Raw genomic sequence first — 19,494 nt, forward strand, 5'->3', positions numbered from 1 at the left:
CTCAGATGAGCAACAAAGTTGGTAAGATTTCCCTACAGAAGTGGAAGCCTCAGTAACACAGAGTTGAGTACAGCATGAACAAGAGATGCATTACAGAATTAAGACCATGATCTTTCTGCACATCCATTTCCATATTGCTAACCATCCTGCTTGCCACAGTCAGGCTTCACCCACAAGCTCTTGCAACTAAAATATTTATAAAGAGCATATTAATATATCATCTGTATTTCCACACCATGTTGGAACTGCAGTCATAGGCTACACATTATTTTGTGTAGCACTGTAATGGAACAGAGCCAAAGATATTCCGTGACCTAATCATCTCATGGGAAAAGTTGCCAGAGGCACACATAACTAAATTGATAACATTGGTTGCAGCTTTGAAACAGTGATTTGTTTATAGAAAAGAGATTTTCTATGAGAAACTGATGAAGGATAATGATGCAGGTTGCCAAATGTTATGATAGCATCTTTTTCTGCAAGAGGTCTTGAGTTGAGAATGCAAAAAGTAAGCAAAGAAGGGTTGGGTCCTGGACTATTCAGGAGTGAAGACATGTATCTTATTATGTAGCAAAACTGAGCAGAGGTGAAGGCTCCAGGGAACCAAAGAGCCTTGAAAGTACAAAAGGGCAGTTGGTGTTCAGTGTCCAAGAAGCCAAGAAAAGAAGCAAATGGAACAATGATATCATCAAAGTAACAATCCAATCTGTGAAATCATTTCAAATTGGAATGAGTGAAGTAAGACTGCATTTTATCAAGACAAGACATTTATCAATACAAAAGAACAGGAACATGACACAATAAGAATCTGGAATAAAAATAAGATGTGCACACAGCTGAGAGGCTTTTTCCAACAGACTTTAAGCAAAATGCATGAAACATTCTCCTCATGCACCAATCTTGTCTGTGACCCTAAGTGATCCAACTTACAGATCTAATTAACACCTAAAACTGTTAGTCAGAGATGTGTCATGATGGTACTCACAGTACTCACTCATAAGGAAGAGTAAAGTGGCAAAGAGACTTGTGGGAGACCAGTGAGGACAAAAGGAAGGCCCAGAAAGAAAGTGTGCACTAAGGGAAAAAGCAGCTTTTAGCTGTGTGAGTGAATTTTAATAAACAAACCTGGAGTTGGGCAGGGGAGACTGAATATAACAAAGTGCACCAACAGTAGATGGGGCTGTGAGATAAGAGAAGAATCTAACCTTCAAGGGGATGACTTAAAATAGCGGTTCTGAAATCAAGACTTACAACTCCACCTTCATGTTAAGTCACAAAACAATCCACAGGAGCTGAGTTTGATAAGTGTCTGACAACCATAACACGTTAGCAGGAAGAGTTGAAATGACTTCTTGCTTCTTTTCCCTGCCCTTAAATAAGCAAAGATTGCCCATGTCTAATGCAAGTGAAATACCAGCCAGCTTGCTGTCAACCAAGCGCCTAGAGAAGTCAAGTGCCAGGCAAATAGAAACTCTTGATCTGATTTAACAACCACATCAAGGGGTTCTTCACATTCTTCATGCTCTGCAGTCTACACTACATGATAATAACAACTTCTGAAATCTTTCATAGAAGGGCAAATGAAAATTTCGCACTATTTTCTGAGGTCTGTCAAAAATAGAAGAATTATTTATGATGAATCCTGTTTACCTCAGGAAAAGGGTAATAAACTCTGATATTTTTAAGGATCTTTAAAGACATGGCATCACACCATCACCATAAGGAAATTATCAGTGGACTTCAGCAACAAACACTCCAGATCCAAAACAAAGCTGAACAACTCCACTAACTCCAAGCGATATTAGAGATTTTACCTGAAACTTTCCTGTAAACAGAAACATGGCAAAGAAATCACCTGATCCTGTATGAAATCGATTCCCATATCAGGCAACATGCAGTGAGCCTACCAAGGGTAAGAAAAGCTTTATTTGTCAGGGTTCTAGCAGCCATTTTGAAATCTGATTGTCCTGTGCAGTCCCTCCAAAAGAAGCAAGTTCATGCTTGTTTGCAATTAGGGCACAAAAATGCAACTGTTTCTGGCACCATTCACTGAAGAATGATCCCAGGAGTGCTTCTACGAGGAGCAACAGAAAGGAAATTTTATATAATCATTAGACCTTAATTCCCCGAGACCACTACCCCAGCTTCACAAGTAGCCTTCAGTTGTGCCTTCTTTGAGGAAAGAACAGCAACCATTATTGCTACAGATCCTTACGGTGGGCAGAACAAACAGATGATCAAATTGGTGTTAACAGGCCTATTTTTCACAGACCTGGGAAAGAGTCCGTGTCCAAAAGCTTGTCTGCCAGTCCCACCAGTTAGCCAGATGAAAGATCATCTGCTCCTACAAATCATGTTTCTCTCAAGGTAATACAAAAGAAACAAAGTGTTATATATAAGCATCCAATTGGCAACATTTATAAATAGTTCACAAGAGGTGGCACTGAGGCCTAACCATATCACAGGGTGTTAATTGCAGTCTGGAGCCTATTTCAACAAGCTGTCACATGGACTGTCAAATGGGAATTATGCACATAGCTACAGGGTAATAAATTAAAGTATATGATTAACTTTATCAACAATAACAGAGTGGAAATACAGGAGAAATTTCAGTTTGTAAGTACATAATTGAGTCCATAACCACACAGCTGGCCTGATATACATTAAACAATTAATTTATCCTGTTTTTTTTTTTGAAGCTGAGCTTTAAATCATGTTGTGTGATTTATAGAGCGCCATACTGCAACCAGCTGAGTATTCTGTGTATGCCAGGACTCAACCACGTAAATTCCACACCAAGTTAAAACCACAGAACGGTTCTTTGACCCTTCAGAAAACTGATGTTCATGCTAATTATTTGCTACTCTGTAGTCATGTACAGCTAAATGTCAATTACAGCATCGTAGGATTAGTTACAACCTTTGTTATTAAAAACATTTGTACAAGTTATCTTTTTCCCCCTCCCCTCTGAAATCATCGTCACAGCAAACATACAAATGGCACAATCAATCTAACTCAGGACAGCGAGAACAACTGCCCCTGCCACATGCTGTTCCTAATTGCAATGCCCTTACCAGCACAGAGTTCAAACAGAGGGAATCAGAAAGAACAGAACCCACACAGTTCAACCTGAGAACGGACCATCCCCCAGCCACTAACCATACTGATAGGCAGTAAATTCCTTTTCACTATTGATGGAGTAGAGATAGCAGATGCACACAGACCCTCCCTTTGCTTCTGCTTGCTTAAACCTAACAAAAAGCTGAAGTCACAAATAAATAAATAAATATCTCCAAGATGAGCAAATGCATGGCTGCCTGGTGAGAGGCCCTGCTTCCCACTCTGAGGTCTTTGCATCTCACGCTGCACTCAGTAAACCTTGCTCCTGAAGAGCTGGATCAATAAAGAGACAAGTATAAGAGGCACAGACACACATATAACCACCTACTCAGAAGTGAATGGCAGTGCCAGCATGTGACATGGAACAGGCACTGAAAGGAGAGAGGAAGGGTTAGAACAGCAAACATTTTCTATTTGTTTCTACAAACTCAAGCGCATTCAGTAATTATAAAAGAGAACACAGTAAAAATAATGTTTAGATCAAACAGCTGTGGAAACCATCAATACAAAAATCTTTCTGGTCCCTAGTGTAGCTAGTCAACTGCTCAGTATGCTAAAACTTGGGGGTTTATTGTAGCTGAGGCACAATATTTGTGACTAGAAGTACTGCAGTAGAATTCCAGGCAGAGCTGTAATTTCTGCCATAACAGAAGAACTGCTGGATGATTTGGAGTAAGAAATCCACAACAACGCTGTCGGATGAAGAAAGGCGAGACCAAGAAACAGCACTGCTGTTCTCCTTACCTGAAGATTACTGGCCTTGATAGTTCTTACTACAGTGAAGTACTTCTGGCCAGATCAAGTTTATAAATATGCATGATGAAGTCTGCCTAAATTTGGCACCAAGTAGGACCCAACTTCTCAGAAAAAAAACCAAACCAAAAACCCTGGAATGAGCACGCAGAGACAGTACGGGGTTTGGCTATCCATGTTCAAGCACCTTAGTAATGGAGATGTGAGCATCCTCTAAACCATTCAGAACATATACAAGAATTATAAAAGGAACACAGGAGTTACACAATGTACTTTGCAATTGCTGCTTTTCTATTGAGTCAAGGAACTTTCTATTAGTTCTGGTGTACAGATGTTCATCAATCAATTACTTGGCCACTCTATGCTTAGTGCAAAATCGTGGACTCACATTAGTCAGTGGGGAAACTTGCACTGACACCAGTAGACAGAGGTTCCTGAAGTGGAGAAGGGAACTGCTAAATGCTACAGGGAGAGGGTTCTTTCTGGATAGAGGCACTTCTGCTTTTAGCTTTGTTTCCCCTCACATTGCCTTTAGCGGTAGCCTCAGGGCATTCATCCTCGTGCAGCTTTTCATGTGAACAGATGAAGCATGTTAAAAGCAGCTGTAAGTACAGAGTTATTATTGAGTGCCAATAGTTCTGGTAAATGCACTGTCTCAACTGCCTGATACTGGTATTAGCTGAACAAACCTACTCTAGAGATCACTGCATCCCTGTAAGAATTTAAACTGCATAAGACCAAGGTAGTGAGAGAAGCTCATGTGTTTTCCCACAGCCACTCTTCTGCAGTGACTGGCACAATACTGTGGGACAAAGGCCACACCCCTCTATTCCATGGGTCCTAGGATTCTAGGGATGTACATGCCTATCTGTTTTTGGCATCCAACTCCCTCACATGCCTCCTTGCAAAGATTCATGTTGTAAATCTATACATCTAGCCAACATGCCCAGCAACAAGTTAGTTCTGTAGCCTCACTCTAGGAGCTCATGAGAATTCCCTTTCTTGAAATGATAGACACATCTCCCCTCCTCTTTCCTACAGCACTGTACTGAATCTTTTTACAGTTTATATTCCATTCACTTCAGAACAATTAAAAAGTATGTGGAAGATCTCCAAAACTACACGCCATTTGAAGAAAAATGCCAACACACACCTATACCCAATTATAAAAGTTTGCATACTGACAAAGCAAAAGTCCACTGTTGCCATAGAAAGTAAACAAAAAGCTTCTGAAAGACAAGATGTGGCAGGAACAGTCTTTCAGTCTTTTTAGTATACTTATTTCTTAAATATTTTACTGACTCCTTCAGTTTTCTTCAGCACAAGGCAGCAAATCTGCAATCATTTGTTCACCAGGGCTACAGTTGTTTTGAACTGTCAAAGCCTCACCATAACACAGCCACGTTTATTCTCCAGTAGCACGTAAAACATGTTTTATGGTAAGGCTGGACATGGACTTCCCAGTGTATTGGTAGGTCTACAAGGTATCACCTCTATTTACAAACCTGTCTGAAATTTTCACAGGACAAATGACACATCTGCTATAGGAATGAGGAATGCCAGCTATTATCAGGAAGTTACTTTCAAGTAAGCTGTAATACTGAAAGCCTGTAGTAATTATAAGCTTATTCAATAAATGCTGAGCTAGGCAGGATACAGAAACAGTCTCTGAACAAGGGCTTTTGATGTCTTTTACATCCTTGAATGCAATGATACCACTTCATATTCAAACTTATCACTACCTAAATTTCTTTCACAAATTCTTATCTTCTAATCTGAATGGATTCAGCTCTGCATATCACAAGTACAATGGCTTTAATCTGTCACTTGGACATACACTTACCTTATAGAAATAAGTAGGGCCGCTGATTTTGACTATCTATAGTCAATTCTCTAAAAGGAATTGATCATTGCTAAATTTTCATTATCAGTTCAACCCAAAATAAAATAGGAACTACTATTTTAAACAAGAGCAGCAAGATGAAGCATCCAAAGGTCATATATTTTTTACACGAAATAATTATTCCCTTTGAGACAAGCCCATAGCACAGACACTGCCAGGATGAGCAGTCTGTGAGGGGCACTTCAGGATGGAGATCAAATGTCCAATTACTATTTCCATTTTAAACCACACAGTATAAGATGTATCTGTAACAATGTAGTACTCTTGGATCTCTCCCTAAACTTTCTGCCACATTTCCCACTTTAAAAGTTATTTTCTTTGGAATCTCTGTGTGATCAAGGAGCATTGAGTGTTTTTATGTTATTAGAACAGTAATGGTTTCAGCAATGGAAGCTTCATGATTGAGTAAGATCACGATCACGTACAAAAATACATGATGTTACACTATGGTCAAATGATCTTGTTTAGAAACGAATAACAATGTATGCAGAGATTAAATATACCACAGAAGGGGAAAGAAGGTCACTTCTTCAAAACATTAATTTAAACGTTTTCAGTATCAAGAGCTAAAATATTATAGCATTTTCACTTTGACGTATTTGAGAATATTCAAATGCATATAAAATAACACTAAAGAAACAAAGAACTGTAATTTATGAAGGAAATCTGCAAACAGGGAGAGAGCCAAGCATAAAGCTTTATGCAAGTGTTTCAACTACATGATGCAAACAGTTAAAATTTGTATTTCATTTAATAGTACAGCTTTGATCAAAATTTCAGCTCTAAGCTGACTACTCAAATGACAATTTGTCATTCAGCAAATAAATGCTTTAATTAATTTCCATGGATAAATTAAGTACTACTCAAATTTTATGCTAACCCTGTTTCATTTTGAAATGGTAACCATTAAAATACCACAAAATACAGATCAATGCCATGCACTATCATTTTCCAAGCAATTCTCTATAGAAGTAAATATCATAAGGACATTATTGCAGTACTACGTAAGATTATCTGGTATCTTAAAAAAAGAGAGCGAGTTGCCAAGTACTCTGTCATCTCATAAAAGAGATCTGTCCAAATTATTCTGCATTGAAATAATGAGGATATAGTGAATAGCCATCATATCAAAGCCTTATACAATCATTTCATTCTAGAAAGATTACTTGGAATTTGTATACAAGTCACACTTTAATACAGAAAAGCCTTGATCCTTCAATCTCATGTATAATTTAAGCCTATGATTGACCTCAATTCAATGAGGTTTGTCATGGTAAAAGGCAAGGCTTAAAAGTAATTATTTGTAAAAAGAAGAACAAAATCTACAGTCAATTTACTCTACAGGAAAGCTAAATAAAAACCAGACCTCAAAACAGAGGAGCATTCAGGGGAGCATTAGTGTGGAACATGATCCTGAATTTCTGCAGCGCTCCAAGAAAGCAAATAAGTAAAAACAAGAGTGATACAAAGACAAAAAGAGAAAACAACCTCAGGGACCTGACTTATTTAATTTTCAAAGTATATTTGCTATCACTGTGATGAGACAAAGTCTCCACCTGAACTTTAAGTAGTCTGACAATGCCATTTCGGTTTTTTACTTTACTTACATACACAATAGTCTACACAGACACTGTTTTCCTGTTTTCCTTACAACTTAAACTCCTAAAAGCTACAAACACACTCTTGCCAAAAGAAAGACGCTTTTCTTTAGACATTCTTAGGATTCACCATGATCATTACTGAAGTGACTGACTATTCGTTGTCATCTTACCACTTTGCTCACACATGTTATAGCCCAGTCCGCTCCAGAACAGCAGGTGGAATGCAAGGGATCTTATCTGGACTGGATTTGGCCCTTGCAGACATAATTACAAAGCTACATGGAATGACTTCAGGGAAAATGCGTTAAATAATGCACAATATAGTTTCCTTATGGGTTAAGAGGATCACAAATAAAGCTGAGTCGGGTTTCTTTTTAAAGCCAAGCAAATTTCTTACTCTTTCACAGAGAAAACTGTTTTTCATTTTTAGGCACATTACATGCATCTCCAATGTGTTAGATTTGACATTACATACAGAAAGAAACCGGTGAGGTCATATTTGTTACTGCGTTAAAAGAGCTGTATCATGAGAGCTGTAAAATCATAGCTGTGCAACGGCAGTAAAGCAGCTTATGGAGCAGTTTGGAGGACTCCTTTCAGTAATGGCTAAACCAATGACTTTTCAGTGCTTGCTTCCTTCTCTCTTTCCCTCCAGATTTCACAAGTAAGAAACAGCATTCCTGGCTTTTGCAAGCTAGAATTTCTTCCAGGCATTTTTTTTTTTTTTTTTTTTTTTTTAAATGAATTGGTTATGAATCAGCCAATATGCATGATTTCAAAATGAATGTGAATTTTGTCACTGACTTAATTAGAGCTAGGACTTCATCCAAAGAATGTTTCCATATGCTATTTAATGTTATCTGTCATGTAAACTGTTATATGAAATACAGTCTGCCTGGTAAAAGACCCAGAAACTGTCTAGCAACTTCCTTGTTCATCATATTTCCCAAATTCATCTGCTACTATAACTTGAGCTCCTATTTTTCTTTTCCCTCCAGTCACTACAGAAGTATCTCTTCATTAAAATAATAATAATTCATTAAAAAGACAAAGAAAAAAAAGGTTAACAAGTTATTTTTCTATACAAAAATAAGGAACATACGTAAGTATTAAATTTCATCGTTGCAGCACATTGTTTCCAAGATATCAAAATGACTAAACTGGTAAAAACTAGAAACAGGATGGACAGAAGACTATATAAAGAACAGAAACACTCTTGACACCTTAAAAGACAGAACTTCTTGGCTCAGGGTATCTGGTCATGAATAAGTTGACCCACATGTGAAGAGGCAGTCAGCATCAGCTGCTGCTCAGATCAGAGATTCATTGAAATTGTTTTTAAATAGAAGAAAAGTGAATAACCTGCAGAACTAGAATAGTTTTTTTATTCGATATAAGAAGCTCGATGCTGGAAGAAAATAGGACATGAGAACGACCATACACAACAAAGGTGTGACTACATTTTCAGCTGGCAGTGTCCCTGATCAAATGCCATAACACAAAAATACCATTACACTTGATAGATTTTCCAAAAGTCTCAGCAAAGCATTACTGCATTTCTTTCACCAGGGAAGAACACAACACCTCTGCCCAGAAGTCAGAATAGTTCTTTGCATGATTGATAAGCACCACAAATAGGGGGAAAAAAGAAAAAGAAAAACAGCCCTTCTTGGATGTGCAAAAAAACTTCCAGCTTCAAGTTAGGATTAAAACAGTGCTTATTATATGATCCACTGCATATTTGGCCAGTTTTGCCTTTATTTGTATATCTGTACCCATCATATCACACTTCCAAAACAGAATGAGCACTTCACAACTGATTCATCTAACTCAATCATGTATAAATCATATTTTCTTGCATTTAATTTTTAAAATGAAAATGTCTTGTGTGCCCCCATCTATGTTCACCGTAATATAACAGTATGTATCCAGGCAGCATCTAAGCCAACTAACCTTTGCTCTTCAGCAATTTGCAATCCAATGCTGTTCCTTACCAGCAGCTCTGTGCCATCCACTTACATCACCCGTTTCCTCACGCAATCTCTGCCTTCTACCTGTCCATAAAATGCTCTTGGAACTTCATGTCTCTGAGACTGCAATTCCACATTCTATTTTAATTAGAAGGACAGCTAATTAGGAAGACATAATTGATTTCAAATCTGATATATTTCAAAAATAACAACAGCCTCTTCATTATGGCTTTCAATCTGTCAGACCACTGGCCTATTTCCATTATTTCCTCACCATATTTTCATTGTCTTACACTTTTCTTGTACATTATTGCGTGAATGAAAGATAATTTCACTCTCTATCACTCCCATAAATGCTTCCCAGCTAAAAATAAATCAAACCAATTTGCAACAAAAACATAAGAAAATGCAGAACGTAACCAAATGTGTAATTCCACACAGAGGAACTGCTCATGAACGTATGTGCTTACTGTCCCCGACTGACTGGATCCATATAGGGCACATTAACAATAACACTAACTACTGACAAGGTAGTATTCTGTATTTTACTGGGTGTTTTCTTCTCTGCTGTTTTTCAGTTAGAGTAGACTAGAAGTGTAGCTGTCAAGTGTCTGAGACACACTTGTAATGATTTACCTCAGCTGTTCAGTAGAATACATAAAGGGTCTGACAAGAAGCAAAGTATTAGAAAAAAGGTTTCATAGGATTTGAATTATTTAAGAAGTTAAATGAGCCCTTGCTCTATTGCTTCCGCGTTATGGCCTTTTGCATGAAGCAAAGTCTAATCTCCACTGGAAGATTGATTTATCTTAGCTTTATCTGTTTCATATCGTATCATACACAGTGCAGTTACCGTAGGGTACATAAGCCAACTTTCACTGTTTTCACGCATGGACTTGTTCTCTTTTACATACAGGAGACAGTAAAATAAATAAAAACAATCAGTATTGACTGGCAAAGTTGCAATCAGTACAATTTAAATCCAGGTGAAACAAATTATATCACCCAAAACCTACCAAAAACTAAATTTGATTTTTTCTTTTCTCACAACGGATCTAAACTTAACTAAGTGACCGTAGAGAACTATTAAGAATACATTTTCCTTACACTTATTCTTAAATAAATAAAACAATAAAAACTTTTTTTTTAATTCAATGTTATTCTTAATCTACTCGTCCCGTGACACAACCCATCTTCTCTGTGAAAAACAAATGGTCCATGAACGAGCCTGAAAACGTTTCTGTATCCAAATCAGTCTGTCAGCCTCTAACACTGAGTACAGCTAGTGTTGCTGCTGGAGGTGCGATTACCATGTGCGCAGGGATAGCCTGCCAACACTATTGAGACCCACAAGTGTGATGCTGCAGAGGGCTGCCTTTCAGCATGGGTACCCAGACATCATTTCTTCTCCAGTGATGCTGACATCTCTCTTAGCACTGTTGCATCCTTACTGGCATTTACCCAAGCAAGGCAGATGGGAGCAACTTCAAACATAACTCCTGATCCCGCACTCACACAGATAACTGCAGGACAGATGTAGCATAAACTTAAGCAAAATCTTACTTAACTGGGCCCACTCTGACAGTGCTACCCTGTAGGCCCTTCTTCACAGGAGAAACAAATTTCTTCTACAAAATCCTGAATCATTTCTCTCTATAGTACAGGGCACTAAAAATGACTTATACAGAACACAGACAAAAGACAGGAAAATAATTCATCTTTCCTCCCCAAGTCAAGTAACTCTACCAATTACTCACTTTGCCAGCTGATCCAGTGCCTGCTGCTGCTGCTTTGGTTAAGGCTAACCCTCAGAAATAGAAGGCATTCATTATCCAGCATATCTGCTATCCTCACACACAACCAGCCTCTCTGCAAACCTGTCAAAGGATCTGTTACCACTGAATTCTGTTCTATCATATTAGCCCTTCTCCTTCCACATCCCTCTCTCTATTGATTTTTAAATAAACCAATAGCACTTTAACAATACACAGTTACTTCATTAAAATCTCAGCAGTGGCTCAAATCTGCAAGCAAAGTGATAAACTCAGGATAGAGATCCTGGATTCCACATGCTTTATAGCAAAGTTTATGCTTCCTGAACAGTTGTACAACTACAACATCATGCAAATAAATACCTGTGCCTGCATTACACGATTATATCATCACCATATGACACTATATCATCACTGCATGCTGTCAACTAACATAGAAAGCAAATTGTCTGGTGCTGTCTCTATAGTTACTTCCCACTTTACTGATCTTCCTTCCCTGCCCTCAGCTGACCAGCAAACAAACAAACAAAAAAACCTAGCCAATTTTATAAGGCAAATAAGTCATCATTTCAATTTGTCTGAAATTACCATTTAGGAAATGATAAAAGAATTTGCTTGAGCTGTATTGCAAATGAGAATAAGATGTTTGGAAAGAGCTAAAAAACAACTGTACTGCAGCTGAAAAAGACAACAAAGGCATTATGATAAACAGTGCTCTACCATGTATACACTTTTTTTCTTTTTTAATGATAACAGAAAAAGAGACGAGGCAACAAGACTGATTACATTAATTCTGCTTGACATACACTTCCTACCAGACTGCATGCTGTGAAAAAATGCCTGGTGACAGATTTTATGGTTAAATACAAAACAGTTGGCTTGGCAGAACTAGTACCTGCTGGTCAAACTGGAGATCAAGAAGAAAATGCACAGGAAGTAGAAGCAGGGACGGGGACATTATCCCCATAATCCTCAAGATTATGGGGATGCTGCTGGGCTGTGTAGGAATGGGGTCAGGAAGACCAAGGATCAACTGGAACGGGACTTGGCAAGGAGCACAAAGAATTATAAGAAGGTACATCAACTGGAAAACATAAGTCCAGGGGGGCACACTCCCACAGTGAGCAATACAGGCAGTCCAGAAGCAACAGACAGAAGGCTGAGGTACTCTGCAACTTTTTTGCCATGGTCTTCACTAGCTGTTGCTCTACAGACAGTTCTCAAGCAGATGAGTCAGAAGGTGGGAACTGGGGGAGCAATGCCTCTCCCACTGTAAGCAAAGTTCAGGCTTGCAACTGCTTGAGGAACCTGAACGTCCCTATGGGATGAGTCTATGGGACTCAACAAGATGAATGGACAAGTGGTTTTTAACATCTTCATCAATTGCATTAACTGTGGGATTGAGTGCACTCTCAGCAAGTCTGCAGATGACACCAAGCTGTGTGGTGTGGTCAACATACCTGAAGGACAGGATGCTATCCAGAGAGACCAATATAGGCAAGAACAGTGGGCCCAGGAAAATCTCAAGAGGTTCAACAAACCCAAGTGCAAGGCCCAAAGGAGGGCGGGCTACTAGTGTACGGCAAGCTGAACACTGAGCTAGCAATGTGTCCTTGCAACCCAGAAAGCCAACCATACCCTGGGTTGCATCAAAAGAAGTGTGACCAGCAAGTCAAGGGAGGTGATCCAGCTGCTTTACTCTGCACTGGTGAGAGTTCACCTCAAATACTGCATCCAGATGTGGAGTCCTTAGCACAGCAGCTACATGGACATGTTGGAGCATGCCCAGACAAGGACCAAAAAATGATGCCTCTCACCTGAGCAAACATTCAGTCTCTAATTAGAGTAAATACTGGTATTGTTTGCACAAATTATATTTTTAGCTTTTCAATTTGTTTTGCATTTATTCCTCTGATCTTTTGTAATGAAGGTTTTTTGGTTGCAGTGTGAGGTTTTTGGTTGGTTGTTTTTGTTGTTACTGTTACTAGTTTTGTATAAAAAAGCAAGTATTACATGATGGCAATAGCTCTTGGTACAATGCAAGCCAGCCACGATTTTCTTTCAATAGTGACATAGCCCTTCTGACTCTAACTTCGGTTTAGTGAGCCCTGTTTGCCATATATATGGAGTAAAATGGCCCTAAAAGTAATCTGCAGTTGAGCATCTCTGTTCTCTACTAACAATATTTGAATAGGTCAAAAGTTGAGGGAAAATACACATTCAAAACCAGTCCATTTTTAGCTTCATGTTTTTCTTCAGAAAACATAAAGGAGCTTCAAAACAATCATATGTTTATAAGAGAAATTGGAAATTATTTGCAGACATAGTCTGATCAATTATTCCCTTATGTGGATATAGCCTAGAGCGATCCTAAGACTCACTAAAACAATAAGGTGTGTGAGCTGATACACACATGAAGAGCACCCCAATACAAAATGTATATACAGGTGTATATTAATTATTCTTAAAATGTCCTATATGTAGTGATGCTTTTTAGGGATGAAACAGAGTGAAAAGCTTTCTAAAAGCATTTGGGTTTATATTTGCAATATCTACTAACTCTGTCAAACTCAGGTTATAAATTCCTACCACTTATTAAGCTTCTGTGTGTGCCTTTCATCTGAGGTTCAGGAAGAGCTTGAAAAATCTTCATCAAGCCTCAGACAAACACCATGTAGGAAGTACAGCAGTAAAACATGAGCTGTAGACATTTTACATGGCTTGCCAAAGCTTGCAAAGAGACTCTGGTCCCAAATGGTACTCAACAGACACCAACGTTAGCAAAGCTGTCACTCCAATACCCTCATTTCCAGCTGCATCTCACAACCACCACATCACATGATTCTGTTCCTCACATAAATATCATGTTTGTTTGCTTGATTTTCAGTCACAGTTGGAGCTGGGGCCCACAGAGACTTGTTTTTTGTGAAGGAAAGTTCAATTCCAGTTTGGGGCAGTAGTGTGAATTTCTCTTTAATCTTAACTGGCCTACAAAAGCACAACTGTTTTTAAAGCTAAAGTAAACCCTGGGTAGAATAATTAAAGGTTGTGCCTGGAAGGCTGGAATATCTCACAGCATCAAAGGTTTAAAATCTTGCTTTCAACCTGATTACTTAAACCACTACTATAAAACTACAATGGATAAGATCTCACCTGAGATGATTGAATCTTTTGTGTTATAATGGAAGAGTTGAAAACAATCAATTTGCATTTTTTTCTGTGAATATTTAACTCTAGTACAACTTTCAGTTCTACAATGGATTATACGGTATGCCAACTTTGTCTAACTGAAGTCCAAAACTTCTTTTTGCCAATCATCTGCTTCACTAAACCATACTCATCAACATTAAAATATGATTTCATTTGCTTAAAATAAGTGAGTAATTCAATTTGGCAGGATTTAGGATAGCTATAATACAAATATGAGATGAGGTAATAAGATGACAAAGCTGTAGAAGAAAGGCTCTATGCTGTAAAAAAAAACAGCATGCAAAATCATTGAGGACAGAGATGACAGATTATTTTAGTTGTCAGCTAAAATGTTATTCAACTTCCTACATGAGCCTATAATGATACATCTAAAAAGATGTTTGATGTACACGTCTTGTACTCATAAGCGGAATCAGTTTAATTCAGATACCTCACGGGGATCTACTTTTCAGAGGTGGTCAGCACAAATACAGCGAGTAACCTTTGTGCTTGGCAACAGATTTTCAGAAGAGCAGGTTCAGGTGGCAGCAAACCTAAGACAAAGGCATAACTCTCTCCAGAAAAGTTAATATCTATCATGAATGGTGACTGACAGCTGAGCTTGGGGGAGGAGGAAAAGGAGTTAGAAATGAAATTCACACTGTCACTACACATTTAACAAGATTTAAACCTCACATAAAAAACAGTAAATTGTGATAATCCCAGCTAGTCTATTTAAGGCATTACTCATTCACCAGGCAGGGAAGTTTCAATTTCTGGATAGAGAATAGACCGCAAACAAGTTATTCCCAATGTGAACAAAGCAATAGATGCCTTTAGGGGGGGAAAAGAAAAAACAACAACAAACAGCCTTGCAAATACCATTTGGAAGTTGAAACCGGAGGTATATCCAGCACAACCAGGATAATAATGCAACCTGAGCATATGCTGCCAAAAAGAAAAGTGGCGTGCAGTGCTCCTACTTTTTAAAAAGGACGGAAATAACCCACCATGCAAAGAAGAAATGAGACCAAACTATTTCTCATCCAGGTCACACTGATGAAAACCTGGATGGAGAAAGTGAAGACCTGGTCCTCAGCTGTGACATGAAAACTGTCGTCACCCTGATACTTTCACGTACCAGTAAGAAAGAAATATAAGTTGCAAACCACTTGCTATTAAAGAGTAGCAGAAAGGCTGCTGACAGCCACCGAAGATGCATTCCAAGAGAAAATGTTTTCCTTTACAATGTTAGAGATGTTTCAATTATTTAATTTATAGATCCAATTTGTAAAAAAATCTCAACGCTACTAATATATGAGCCTGTGTTTGGCCCCTGGGGGCACTGCAAGTTACAACAAACACACACACACAAAAAAAAACTTCCAATCTTACAACCCTCAAGCAAGCTCTCATGAGAATATACAGACACATAATCCAAAAGCAAATCAGTCAATCATTTGAAAACATGCAGAACACACGGACTCCCTAAAGCTCCCTGCACGACCGGCCAGAGCCTCTTGTTTATAGCTATTCAGATCACAGGAAAGCTGAAGGTAGGCTGCATTAATTTTATATTGTGTCTTTAATCAAGTCTTCCCAGGTACTCAGAACCCAATTTTATCTTTAGAATATGAATCTTCACTGGATATCTGTAAATAGTACATGGATTTATTTCCAAATAAAGAGACCTATATGTACAATCCTTCACTAAGGGGGAAACAAACAAACAAAAAAACAACTCAGCAACCCCCCATAACTAGTAATCCATTTAATCTGTTCACAGACTTCACACAGCAGAATCACTAAAACAGCTCATGCTGCTGTGATTCAGTCTCTCTGAATAAAATACAGGCACTAGTGAGGGTATCGCTGACAGTTCAGTCCAACACTCCACAGCTAAAGAAACATTTCATTAAACTTAATGAAAAGACTAAGTATCAGGCTGGAAAACAAGGGCTTTTGAATTTGCACTTCTACTGAATTGGACTGGCATTCTGCCATTGATTTTAGCAGAGGCTGAAATCACAAGTAATTCTGAGGAGTGCCAGGGAAAGCAAGAGAATTTCCCACTGATCTTCATACACAGAGGTTTGCAGGACAGGGTGTCAGTAGCAGCTCTAAACAGTGATTTCCGAGGAACTTCTCTTGATTTCTGATTGTGAAAGAATACAAAGCTAAACAGAAGAAGACTGCTAAAAAAAAAAAGACTTAAGTGAAGAGCTTTTTCTTGTTTTTTACAGGGAAAATTTTAGAAACTATGAATGTTTTGTATATGTAATAAAACAAGGCATCGTACCTGTTCATGCTGCTTACTACCTAAAGCTTACTTAATGTTTGTGAGGAACAAATCATTTTTTTTTGGATGTATAAAAAAGTACTTAATTGATGCAACTGTTCATCTTGCTCAATAAAAAATGCATTCTAGCAATAAAATGAAGATGAAAGCACTGACTTTCAAAAGAGAATCAGCAACTGAATTTGAAATGTATACAATCAAAATTTAAACTAAAAAGCACAACTTTACATACACCATTTCTAAAAGGTTACCATATAACAAAAAGCAAGGAGAACAGCTTCATTTGCAGGCATTGCTTGTTAATTGCTTGAGGAATAAATACCTATTGTGGAATTCTAGAGGCTACACAACTCAATCATTAGAGTGACTGCAACACCAACCAATAAGTTGACTGTCCTTACTTAGAATTATAATATGTTGAATGTTCCCTGAAAATCTGGGGCTTGTTTAACCTCTTCTCAAAATATCACTAATACTTTATGAGGAAATCATCATTTCAGAGCTTTTGACAATTTGAGTGTCTCAACTCCCAGCCCTTGTATCATATAAGAATTAGCTCATGTATCTGATGTTTCTGAGTCCCAGTCTAGTACATATTCTTGGGTGAGGAATCACTTTGAGTATTCGGTACCAGCTTTGGAGCAGTCCTTACATCAGTAATCTAAAAAACATTTCAGTAATTCTCCTATCCCAAGATCACATCCACTCATTTAAAAGAAAGAAAAAATAAAATTGATTAGGATCAGTTTGAAATCTGAAAGCACTGACACTAAGTGGTACACTGGCAACAGGCAATGAAAACTGCTCCTGACTTCCTCATACGAAATGTTACAGTGAGTCACAGAGACAGCACCTCTTGCTAGATACTGCATATAAGCAACAGTCTAGAGTTGCTCTGCTCTTGCTACAACCTCATGCAAGAATGAAGTTGGCAGCTATACCCTGTGAAGCCAGTTGGTTTACCTCTGCCTCCAGCACTATGTAAGTTTGAGACAGGAACCACATTCTCAGGTCAGGGCTGTGGGAATGCACAACAGCAGAGTGGGAAAAGCTGATATTAAATTGTACGGTCCTAGGCTAGAAAAATGAAGACGGTAGAGAGCAAAGTGGGAAGGGCATACCCTAGGTTGGAGCAGAACAGTTTCTTAGCAAGATGGGCAAAATAAATAACATAAGGTTATGGAAGTACAGTGGGAAGATTAAATAAAAAGTAGAGGAGACATGACTAATTTGTGAAGTCAGATGACGTACACACAGCCTGTAAAGCTGAAGCTACTGCAAGAGCAGCAGTGTCAGGGAGCTCAGGAACTTACTCTGTACAGCCAAGATTCCCCAAACATAAACCAGCTCATAGCACATAAGGAGGGACCACTCACCTTCGAAAGAGAGGGAAGGATGCAACACTCAAACCGAGCAAAGTTCAGTGACAATTCATTTAGCTTCCAAAATGAGCAAGGCTCAGTGACAGGCCATTGAGAACATTAGAAATCCCAAGAAGCCAGAAGGAGAGGTTCTCAGTTGCCCTCCCCCATTAACTTCTGCTGTGTAATAGGAAAACAGCTCTTTCCACAGTTTCTGATAAGCAGGCTCTGACCTAAGAACAAAGGCAGATAATTCAAAGGAACATGGGAACATGCAAGTGAGCAGAGGAGTTCAGGAGCAAAAGATTCAGACAGCAGAACTCCTCCTGTTCCCTGCTTTTCATACTGATTCGGCATAAGAGCTTTAGCCAATGAGGAAAGGACAGAGAGAGGCAGGGACCAATGCTGCAAAAGAAAGAGTGAATGCAACCCATTTACCTTATTCTTCCATCAACGTGGGAAATCATCTGCCATACTCTCCCTGCCTTCATTTTGTACAGAAGAGAAAACAATCTGAGTTACGCCCTTGCTCAAAGGGTGTGACAGCACGCTGTCACACCTTCCAGAGAAGTCCTTGTTCTTTCATTATTTATCCATGTCTCCCAATTGCCATCACCCACACTCTGATGAAATCTTTCCACCTTGTACCTTTTCATTTCTCCACTCTCCAAAACAACAATATTGACAACGCTACCTTGAAATGGTAATAAATCAACCAATGCCAAGAGCCAGCACTGCATTCACTTCCTTCTCCGAAATGTCTCTTTCTCACTAAATCCCCTCTTGATTTTGATCAAAATTATTATCAAGGCTACTTTAAAACTTTCAATCAAAACAGTTTTTTTTTTTCTGTTGGAAAAGCATTCATTTGATTACATTCAATTTTGTCTGACCCCATTCTCTTCAATGACTGCTTCAGAGCTGTTTTTATCACACTGATGCTACCACCATGTCATTTTGTATTTATTTATTTTTTCTGTAAAGAAGGGAAGCTATGAGTAGATGCAGTTCCACATGTTTCTGAGTGAGGACTGCATCTTGTGTTTACTTGGCAACACAAATGATGCCTGCAGTCACACAAAAGCTTTCCTTGTGCCTTTCACCACAGCTGTTTCCCAGTCCACCTTACTGATACACTCTAATAAAACTGATGTGCGTAAAATGTTAGAAGTAACTCTGAAACAGAAAATACGGACTTCACTATTTCTGTGATCAACTCCTAACAATTCCTTAAGTCAAACACTAAAGGAAATGCCCGAACCTTATTTTATTTCCAAATGAAATCAAAACATAGATGACTCATAGTTGCTTATCACACTGGATTGTATCCTGAAGACTAATAATATTTACATTTCCTAGATGCACTAAATGAAAAGCTGTCAGAAAACTCGAGTGTATTATGTGTTTTGTACTGAAAGTACAATGTAAATTATCACCAACTGCTTCAGAAACGACAACTGCAGAAAGGCTTCTGAGATAAGCAGCAAGCTAGATACTGACTTTTTCAGTGAGTTCACTACACAGTA

At 38.5% G+C, this 19,494-nt stretch overlaps 1 protein-coding gene across 18 annotated transcripts in view; it reads right to left on the reverse strand.

The window, feature by feature from the left end:
• PLCB4 (phospholipase C beta 4) overlaps positions 1-19,494 on the reverse strand; it is a 180,775-nt gene that overhangs the window by 113,390 nt on the left and 47,891 nt on the right. The gene's annotated exons all lie outside the window — the stretch shown is intronic.

The sequence above is a fragment of the Coturnix japonica genome, chromosome 3 (genome assembly GCF_054131305.1).
Source record: "Coturnix japonica strain WE chromosome 3, WE-NBRP24, whole genome shotgun sequence".
NCBI classification, from domain to species: Eukaryota; Metazoa; Chordata; class Aves; order Galliformes; family Phasianidae; genus Coturnix; species Coturnix japonica.